We start from the raw sequence: 10000 nt of genomic DNA on the forward strand, positions 1-10000 counted from the left end.
GTGAGTGAGCGTGTGTGTGTGAGTGTGTGTGTGTGTGTGTATGCTCAGGCATTCCCTTCTTTGCTGCTCTGGCTGATCTCTGATGTGTGTGTGTGTGTGTGTGTGTTCTTTGCTGCTCTGGCTGATCTCTGATGTGTGTGAGAGTGTGTGTGTGTGTGTGTGTGTTCTTTGCTGCTCTGGCTGATCTCTGATGTGTGTGAGAGTGTGCTGATCAGAGAGACTCCCGCAGTAACACTCAGTCCGCACCGCTCTCTGCAGTCCATGCGCAGGGACAGACGTCATTCACCACATTCAGCCATCTCACAGCTAGCCCTTCTCCTGCAGTGTTCACATTCCATTCACTGAACAGCTCTGTAGGGATTGTGACAGACACGTAGGGTTCGGGAGCTTTTATTTTGACATATTTGCCGCTCCATAAGGCAACCTGGGTTCCCGGTTCCCTGTTAAACTCTCGGCTTGGGGCCTTTCTGTGTGGAGTTTGCATGTTCTCCCCGTGTCCGTGTGGGTTTCCTCCGGGTACTCTGGTTTCCTCCCGCAGTCCAAACACATGCAGGTTAGAGACTCGAAAGTTTATCGTTCTTTTTTTTTTTTTTTTGAAATTTTACCTTTGAAAAGTTAACAAGAGCTATTTGTGCAATCAGCGCAATGCGGTGGAGTTCAGATGCTGTGCTGGGCTGTTCAAATGCATTTCACTGATCACTACCCAACGTATAATCTGCCATGAACGCACCTAGCGCTGGATTTTAGGGACTTGCTCAGTGGTTCTGCACCTTGGAGCTGCCGCTTCGATTCCCAGGTGGGGCACAGATGTTGTAGCTTTGAGCAACACGTGTAGACTAAATTGTTTCAGCAAGTTTATGTACTCTTCATTTGAATAACATATGAGGAAAATCCATGAAAATCCGTTCACAGTGTAGAGTTCAGCTGTGCGGTTCAGGAAGTGCTGAATGTTGATGTTAGAGCCGTGGTATTCAAAAGCAGATATTTGTGTTTTTTTATATTTCAGATTACTTTGCGATGTCCAACATGGCCTGCCCTGAATCTCTATAGTTTGACTGTGGGCGTATTTAAAAGGCTGTTTTTGGTTTTGTGTCCCTGGAATGTGTTTCCATGTTTGATTTATTTTATCCGTCTGCTCAATAAATCCATTCATTTTGCGTGTGATCGCTGCCCAAACTGTCTGTTTTACATATTGCCACTTTTCAAAATTCCTCTTTTCTGGACAGTTTTGTGTTTTTTTTTTTTAACCACTGATTTTCTAACCTGGTTTTGCGCAACTAACTTTACTAGGTCACCTGCAGTGAAACCACAACTTTAACACTGGGCCTTCGCATGTGTGTGTGTGTGTGTGTGTGTGTGTGTGTGTGCGCGCGCAGTAGCCTATATACACGGAAAAGAGAGAAAATGGCGCAGAATTCAATATGCTGCCCAATTATGGTGTGTAATAGCCTGTAAAAGCCTAATATGGGGGCAGCCGGTCGGAAAGGCGGGGGAAATGGCCGGGCCACTTAGCCGGGCTTCCCCGGGCCCTGCCGGGCCCGTGACAGGCCGCTCTGTCTCTGCAAACGGAGGAGAAGCCATATTTCATTCACAGGCTCTGCCTCCTCTCCTCCTCATTCTTTCTCATTAGCAGACCCCCCCCCCCCCCGCCCTCCGCCCCTCGCCCCCCCCCCCCCCCACCCCCCCGGAGGCGGTGAAGAGGCCTGGGGGCCCCGGGTGCTCTCTGCGGACCGAGAGGCCGGAGGGAGAGACTCGGGTTCTGCTCGGTTCTCCCGCGAAACACAGAAACGCGAGCGACGCGGCGGCCGGTCCGTTTCCACGGCGCCGCTGGGTTTCGGTTCCCAGTCCCCTATCGGTCTGGTAGCAAAGCTGCTTTACCCCCCCCCCCCCGGGTTAAAGATGATGCCCTCCAATCACTCTGCCGGGACAGAGACAGTTAGAGAGAGAGAGAGAGAGAGAGAGAGAGGGAGTGGGATAACTAGAGACAGAGGGAGAGAGAGAGAGACAGCGAGGGAGAGAGAGGGAGTGGGATAACTAGAGACAGAGGGAGAGAGAGAGAGACAGCGAGGGAGAGAGAGGGAGTGGGATAACTAGAGACAGAGGGAGAGAGAGAGAGACAGCGAGGGAGAGAGAGGGAGTGGGATAACTAGAGACAGAGGGAGAGAGAGAGAGACAGCGAGGGAGAGAGAGGGAGTGGGATAACTAGAGACAGAGGGAGAGAGAGAGAGAGAGAGAGAGAGGGAGTGGGATAACTAGAGACAGAGGAGAGAGAGAGAGACAGCGAGGGAGAGAGAGGGAGCGGGATAGCTAAAGACAGAGAGAGAGGGAGTGAGAGAGAGAGGGAGTGAGAGAGAGAGAGGGAGAGAGAGAGAGAGAGAGAGAGTGAGAGAGAGAGAGAGAGGGAGAGACAGAGGCTGAACGTGCACACTGTGCAGTACAGGAGTCTTGCTGCGTCCGCCTGCAGCTTTTCAATAAACCTGTCAGAAGAGAGCTCCGTCTTCATCTGACGGGCTCTGGGACGGCTGACGCAGCCTGACAACCCCCCCCCCCGGCCCTCCCCTGCCTCCCCCTCCCCTTCCCCCCCCCCACCCCAACACCACTGCACCCCCCCCCCCACTGCGCATCATCGCTCACGCTCTGACGTGCCGCCCTCTGTATAATCCGACAGGCGCCCTCGCCCACTTCGCCCCCGCCTCCGCGTGCGTGCTAACGACGCGGCGGGGCGCGGCGGGCCGGCTCTTCCGCCGCTATGTTCCCATGGCGCCGGCGAAGCCTCTGTCTCTGCCCGCGTGGAATCGCCTCGGGGCACGGCGTCGGCGCGGCGACCGAAAATGACAAAATGGCGGGAGCGACTGGCTGGCACGTGCTGCTCCGGCAGCGGGGGCTCCGGCGCCCGCGCTCCCGCTAACTTCCCGCCAGACGGCTGTGACCTCATCAGCGGGAAGGCGGGGGCTGCGCTCGCTCTGCTCTCTGTGTGCAGGCCTGAGAGGCCCGAGCGTGTGTGTGTGTGTGTGTGTGTGTGAGTGTGTGTGTGTGTGTGTGTGAGTGTGTGTGTGTGAGTGTGTGTGTGTGTGAGTGTGTGTGTGTGAGTGTGGTGTGTGAGTGTGTGTGTGTGATTGTGTGAAAGAGAGTATGTGTGTTTGTGTGAGTGCTTGTGTGAAAGAGTGTGTGTGTGTGTGTGTGTGTGTAAGTGTATGTGAGTGTGTGTGAGTGTGTGTGTGTGTGTGTGTGTGTGAGTGCTTGTGTGGGTGTGTGTGTGTGTAAGTGTGTGAGTGTGTGTGTGATCCCAGGAGGAAATGAAGTGTGTACCTGTCTGCCATTCTGGTGAAGCTCAGTTTCTGGGTGATGTTTCTGCTGGTCATTTCCAGCAGTGGAGTGGAGCAGCTCTGTGGCAATGGGGGGGGTGGTGCACCTGAACCCCCAGCTGCAGGGTGAGGGTCAGTAATGGAGGGGGGGGGGGGCTGGACCCAGCTGCAGGGAGGGGGTCAGTGATGCAGGGGGGGGAGCTGGACCCAGTTGCAGGGGTGGGGGGGGGGCCCATTTGCCTGATGTATTAATTACACCCTCATGTGTTTGCCAAATGAAATGAGTGCAGGCAGCCTGCAGAAAATAAATAAATAAATAAAAACCTCTGCAGCGATTCGGCAGAAAGCATTTGGCCCCTTACACCCCCCCTCTCCCCCCGCCCCCCACCCCTCCTTGCGCCTTCTCCGGCCTTAATTAAATTAAGAGCAGAGCGCTCCTCTCCGTAATGAAGTGCTTTTTCCACGGCAGTTAAACGGACGGATTAAAAGGAAGACGAGGGGCTGCGTGTGGAGCGCTTCGAACACGCGCACGGAGAGCACGGGCGGGCCGGACATTTTAAATCCCACCTTTATTTTTATAAAGGAGCGATCTCCTCCTGTAATCTTGTCTTCTCAGAAAGACGGCGGGAGCAGAAGCAGGTAAAATGGCCGTCGGGATGATGGGGGGGGGGGGCGGGGAAGGGACGCGGCGAGCTGTCCGTCAGGAGAACGCTCCGCCCATCCTGCCTCTACCCTTCCCGGAGGGCGCCTCCCGAGCTCAACGGCCCAGCTGTCACTCACGGGGGGAGAGGGCGGGGCCTGCCGACCCTCGCTCGCTGCCGGCCTCTTTGCGGAACCCTCTGACACAAAAGCGCAAAATTACCGCCTGACCTCTGATTAGAGAGGAAGAGCAGCCGAGCGCCACCTGACATTCCTTACGCATCTTTTATCTTTTATCTGGATGTGTTATTATTATGGTCTGGATGTGTGATTACTTTTATTTAAATAGTTGAGTCAGATACTTATTTTGGGTGGTGGTCTTGACTGTGTGCAAAATTGATCTAAACCGATCAAATGATCTGTATGTTCATCTGTCTAAACAAGTATTATTGTCTCGTAACGAGATTCAAAATCTTTTTTTTTCTCTCAAGTAGAAAATATTAGCTTGTCGTAAGTTACTATTTGCTTGAGAAGTGAAATTTTCTCACCCCTTTAGCAAATCGTGAAATGAGTAAAAGTCTCACCTCATTGGGAACATTTTTTGCCGTATTTGGCAGAAAAGAAACAGAAATGAGAGACTAATGTGAGACTAAAAATGTGTTGGGGTTGAATTACGTTTCGGTTTCGCTGTGTATATGGAATGTGGGGAGTTCGGATGGATTGCTGTGACAAAAGTACGACTCTTGCACTTTCCCATTCATCTCATTTGCAAATAGCTTCTAAATATCATCGGTAAAACTTCAGGAAGTAAAATTCATCTGGGCTGGAATTTCGGGGGGGGGGGGGGTTCGCCCAACCCGGTTGGTGTGGGGGGTACACCCTGTCCCGTCTGTGTGAGCGCTTGACTGCCCTGTTCTCAGGGTGACACCCCCTCAGCGTCCCCCTCTTTCCAAACAGCGTTCCTCTGGTCACCTGTGACGTCACACTTTGCCTCGAGCCCCTCACCTCCCAGAATTCCCTGCGCTCGCGCCCACGGGACGGGAGAGAAGGGTGACCCGGTCGAGACGGCCCGGGTGTGGCCATCAGAGCCCCTGGCTCTCTCCCCCCCCCCAGCTCTCTCTCCCCCCCCAGCTCCCCCCCTCAGCTCCCTCTCTCCCACAGCCCAGCCTTCGCAGCCTTTTCTGATGTCAGGCGGAGAAACCCTTTCTCTCTCTTTTCTTTCTCTTTTTTTTTTAACGTTTCACGGGTTCAGAGAGTTTCTTTCTGCTCTCCTCTGAGGAAGGAGAACTAAGTTATCGATAAATAATTTAGCGCGGACCACAGAATCTCCACAACAAAACGAGCGCAGAGGACAAATTGATCCAGGATTTGCGTTTTGAGAATAGTTTTTTTTTTTTTTTTTTTGCTGTTTTGTTTTGTTATTTTCGGTGTCGGTTAGGGGTTTGAAAGTTTGCGTGTGGAGCAGTGATCCCGCAGAGAGGGTCCCCAGCAGCAGCACTATGATTGGTTGTGACACACACACACACACACACACACACACACACTCACTCACTCAGAGAGAATAGGGATCTCAGAGAACAGACGGTTTCAAAAAGATTGATCTCCTTTTTCCTCTGTACATTCACAGTAAAGCTGTCCTAGCACGACATCTCTCTATCTCTCTCTCTCTCTCTCTCTCTCTCTCTCTCTCTCTCCCTCTCTCCCTCCCTTCTCTCTGTCTCTCTCCCTCTCTCTCTGTATCTCTCTCTCCCTCTCTCCCTCCCCTCTCTCTCCCCTCTCTCTCCTCCCCTCTCTCTCTCCCTCCCCTCTCTCTCTCCCTCTCTCTCCCTCTCCCTCTCTCTCTCTCTGTCTCTGAGTTCTGGCCCAGTTCCCTGCAGTTGCTGGTCTCCCTGGTGCTGTTACTGTAATCCGGCCTTAATTTAGCAGCCTCACCTTTAAAAACTAGGGCACATTCTGGGGTGTCCCCCCCCCACTCTATTCGTCCTCTCCACCCTCCTCCTCCCTCTCACACACCGTTTTTAAGCTGTGAGGCCAGGACAGTAAGCCTGTGGAAGGTATGTGAGGACAGGCCTCCTTTTAAACGGTCGGCCTATCGCGCGCCTGCTTTTTAAGGCACACCCACGGGGCTGTGACCATTCACAGAACCGCGCTTAACTCCGCCCAGTGAAAGCTGCGTGGGCGGAGCCAGTGAGGACGGAATGGAACAGCGCTCTCTACGCTCATTCCTTTAGCGGCTAGCGCTACTAAAACACGGTGTTCTGCTCTACGCTCGTTCCTTTAGTGGCTAGCGCTAGTAAAACACGGTGTTCTGCTCTACGCTCGTTCCTTTAGCGGCTAGCGCTAGTAAAACACGGTGTTCTACTCTACGCTCGTTCCTTTAGCGGCTAGCGCTAGTAAAACACGGTGTTCTGCTCCACGCTCGTTCCTTTAGCGGCTAGCGCTAGTAAAATGTGGTGTTCTACTCTACGCTCGTTCCTTTAGCGGCTAGCGCTAGTAAAACACGGTGTTCTGCTCCACGCTCGTTCCTTTAGCGGCTAGCGCTAGTAAAACCGGTGTTCTCTCCACGCTCGTTCCTTTAGCGGCTAGCGCTAGTAAAACACGGTGTTCTGCTCTACGCTCGTTCCTTTAGCGGCTAGCGCTAGTAAAACACGGTGTTCTGCTCTACGCTCGTTCCTTTAGTGGCTAGCGCTAGTAAAACACGGTGTTCTACTCTACACTCGTTCCTTTAGCGGCTAGCGCTAGTGAAACACGGTGTTCTGCTCTACGCTCGTTCCTTTAGCGGCTAGCGCTAGTGAAACACGGTGTTCTGCTCTACGCTCGTTCCTTTAGCGGCTAGCGCTAGTAAAACACGGTGTTCTACTCTACGCTCGTTCCTTTAGCGGCTAGCGCTAATAAAACACGGTGTTCTACTCTACGCTCGTTCCTTTAGCGCCTAGCGCTAGTAAAACACGGTGTTCTACTCTACGCTCGTTCCTTTAGCGGCTAGCGCTAGTAAAACACGGTGTTCTACTCTACGCTCGTTCCTTTAGCGGCTAGCGCTAGTAAAACACGGTGTTCTACTCTACGCTCGTTCCTTTAGCGGCTAGCGCTAGTAAAACACGGTGTTCTACTCTACGCTCGTTCCTTTAGCGGCTAGCGCTAGTAAAACACGGTGTTCTACTCTACGCTCGCTCCTTTAGCGGCTAACGCTACTAAAACACGGTGTTCTGCTCTACGCTCATTCCTGTAGCGGCTAGCGCTGGCAGAAGTGGGGATTCTCTGTTCTACTCTGCGCTCGTTCCCTTAGCGGCTAGCGCTGGCAGACGTGGGGATTCTCTGGTCTCTCTGACAGGCGGCTGGCCTTGAGTACAGGCGATGATCAGAGCCGCAGTCCCACATTCCGCCTTTCATCAGGACGGGGCCTTACGGGACTGCCTCTGTCTGTACACATTAAAATACACAAAGCTCCGCTTTTCATCTCCTTTAGAGGGAGTGTGTGTGTGTGTGTGTGTGTGAAAGTGTGTGTATGCGTGTGTGTGCGTGTGTGTGGTGTGTGGTGTGTGAGTGAGTGTGTGTGTGTGAGTGTGTGTGTATGTGTGAAAGTGTGTGAGTGTGTTTGTGTGTATCACTCACTCACACACACACACACACTCACACACTCACACACACACTCAGACTCAGTGAGCAGCTCTGAGCTCTGAGCCGGTATCAGCTGAGCGCAGGAGTCCCCGGTTAGCAGCGGAACGCTCAGCGCCGACGCGGTGCCGGCCCAACGCCGGCGGGTTTTTTCTCGGCCTGCCGGGTGTTCAGACAGGCGTGCCGGGACGCTTCTGTCCCGCCAACCGCCGTCTCCGCCAGGGTCCGAGCAGACCTGCCAGGAGGCTGAGCTGAACCGCAGAGACTTGGGGCTGTGGTAGCCATGGCCACCGAGCGCCATGTCAGTCACCGTGAATCCCGCCCCCTCCATCCCGCCAACCCCCCCTGAACCGGGCTTCAGGTCAACTCCGCCATCTTGAGAGTAACCGATTCACGCTCCTTCACGTTTTTTTTTTATTGGCGGTGATGGCGTTAGTCCTGCACCACTGTGCGGGTTCCTGCAGTTATGATGTCACGCTGAAGTTTAGGAACCCGCTCTGCAGATTTCCTTAATGTCCTCCAAGTCTGAAGTAACCTCTGCTCAAAAGTTCACATTTCAACTTCATCTTTTTTCCTCATTTAAGTTTTTCCTCTTCTGTTTTTGGCGGTTTTTGGCCTTTTCTTTGGCTGTGTGGCTCCCGGTGTCTGCAGTATGGAGATGGAGCTGGCATGGCCGCCGCTCTCATGACCCGCAGCTGGGCTGTGAGCTGTGGGGAACGGGGGATTTCCCAGCCTGCCCCAAGTTTAAATCCGGCACAATGGCGCTGGCTTTCCGCTCGCTCGCCCTTTGGGCTAAGGCCGGAGAGAGAAGGGTCACGGGACTGACTGATCCACCCGGTCAACCTCTCTCTTTCTCTGTCTCTCTCTCTATCTCTCCCTCCCTCTCCCTCTTTTCTGTCTTTCTGCTTGCTTCTCTCTCTTCGTCTCACTTTCTCCCTCTCTCTTTCTCTGTGTGTTTCTGTGTGTTTCTCCCTCTCTCTGTCTCACTTTCTCTCCCCCCCCTCTCTCTCTCTCTGTCTCTCATTCTCTCTCTCTCTCTCCCCCTCTCTCTCTCTCTCTCTCTCTCTCTCTCTCTCTCTCTCTCTCTCTCTCCTCTCTCTCTCTCTCTCTCTCTCTCTCTCTCTCTCTCTCCTCTCTCTCTCTCTTCTCCTCTTTCTCTCTCTTCTCTCTTCTCTCCTTTCTCTCCTCTCTCTCTCTCTCTCTTCTTTCTCTGTCTCTCATTCTCTCCCTCTCTCTCTCTCTCATTCCTCCCATATCTGACGCAGTGACTCATGGTGATGCTCTTGACCGGCTCTGTAAAGGTCAAGGTCGCCAAGTAAATTGGCTCAAAGCTACGGGCTGCGTTTCTGAGCTGACGCCACACGTACCACACACCCCCCCCCCCCCCCCACCCCCCCCAGGACGTCGGTCTCTGAAGGTGTCCTGTCCTGTCCCAGGGGGAGCTTCAAAGCGGCCCCTGATGTCCCTGTGACATTTTGGCGAAAGCCCTTGGCGCCTAGCGGGGCGGGGGCGGGCTGGGGGGTGCCGAGGTGTACAGGCACGTGTTCAGCTCTCCTATTACGAACCCCCCCCCCCCCCACCCAACCCCCCTTACACCCCCCGGGGCAGTTTGCCCAGCCAGAGCACGTGCCGATGAGATCAGCGTGGGTGCTGTCTGCTGGTCCTCCAGTGGTTTGAAACAGCGCCCCCTATGGCAGGCAGTCACAGCTGCAGGACCGCTAGGACCGCTCACTCACCTCTCTTTATTTACCCCTCTGTTGTCCGCATTAAAGCCTGCCAGACACACAGCAGACAGGCAGCTCTGTGTGCTTCTAATTACAGTTACCTGCTCACTTCCCTAAAAACAGACTCGCGCAGGTGGAGCTCGCCCCTCCCCCCTCCTCCACTCCCCCACCCCCCCACCCTCATCTTTAATGCCTGTGTTTCCCTCCCCGCTCTTATTTCCAGGGTGTTTGATATTATTGCATCCTGAAATTACCTGTGACTGATTGATTTCTCAGGCTTCGCATAATTTTACATTTCTGGTGCCCATTTCAGTTGGCATTTAAATAACCTCACCACTCTGGGAAAACCAACAACACTTGACAGTAATAAATGCATAAATTTCATTTTATTTCGCCATGAATGTCAAACCTATGCTTTTTTACCTACGATGACCTTGGCAGATATGATCGTAATTCCTTCTGTGCGCTTCAGGTGAACTGGTTCTAACATAAGATCATAATTCTTTTTTTCTTTTGATTTTTAAAAAATCAATCTGAAGCCATGTTCTACCTGATTTGTTTCCTGAGGCCGGGGCCTCTGTTCTCACCCCGTTAAGCTGTGAGGTCACAAGCACGTCATTAGAATGGTGGCTGAACGTTCTAACGCTGATGTCACAGTCGCTACTGGTGACTGAGAGCGATGGAGTTCTAGGACACTGACTCAGAATTTTGCAAAAA

General features: G+C 53.2%; 1 protein-coding gene across 1 annotated transcript in view; it reads left to right on the forward strand.

Annotated features, from left to right (window-relative positions):
- Positions 1-10000, forward strand: part of pacrg (PARK2 co-regulated) — a 144225-nt gene that overhangs the window by 66720 nt on the left and 67505 nt on the right. The window lies entirely within an intron of this gene.

Source organism: Anguilla rostrata, chromosome 1 (assembly GCF_018555375.3).
Source record: "Anguilla rostrata isolate EN2019 chromosome 1, ASM1855537v3, whole genome shotgun sequence".
Taxonomy (NCBI): Eukaryota; Metazoa; Chordata; class Actinopteri; order Anguilliformes; family Anguillidae; genus Anguilla; species Anguilla rostrata.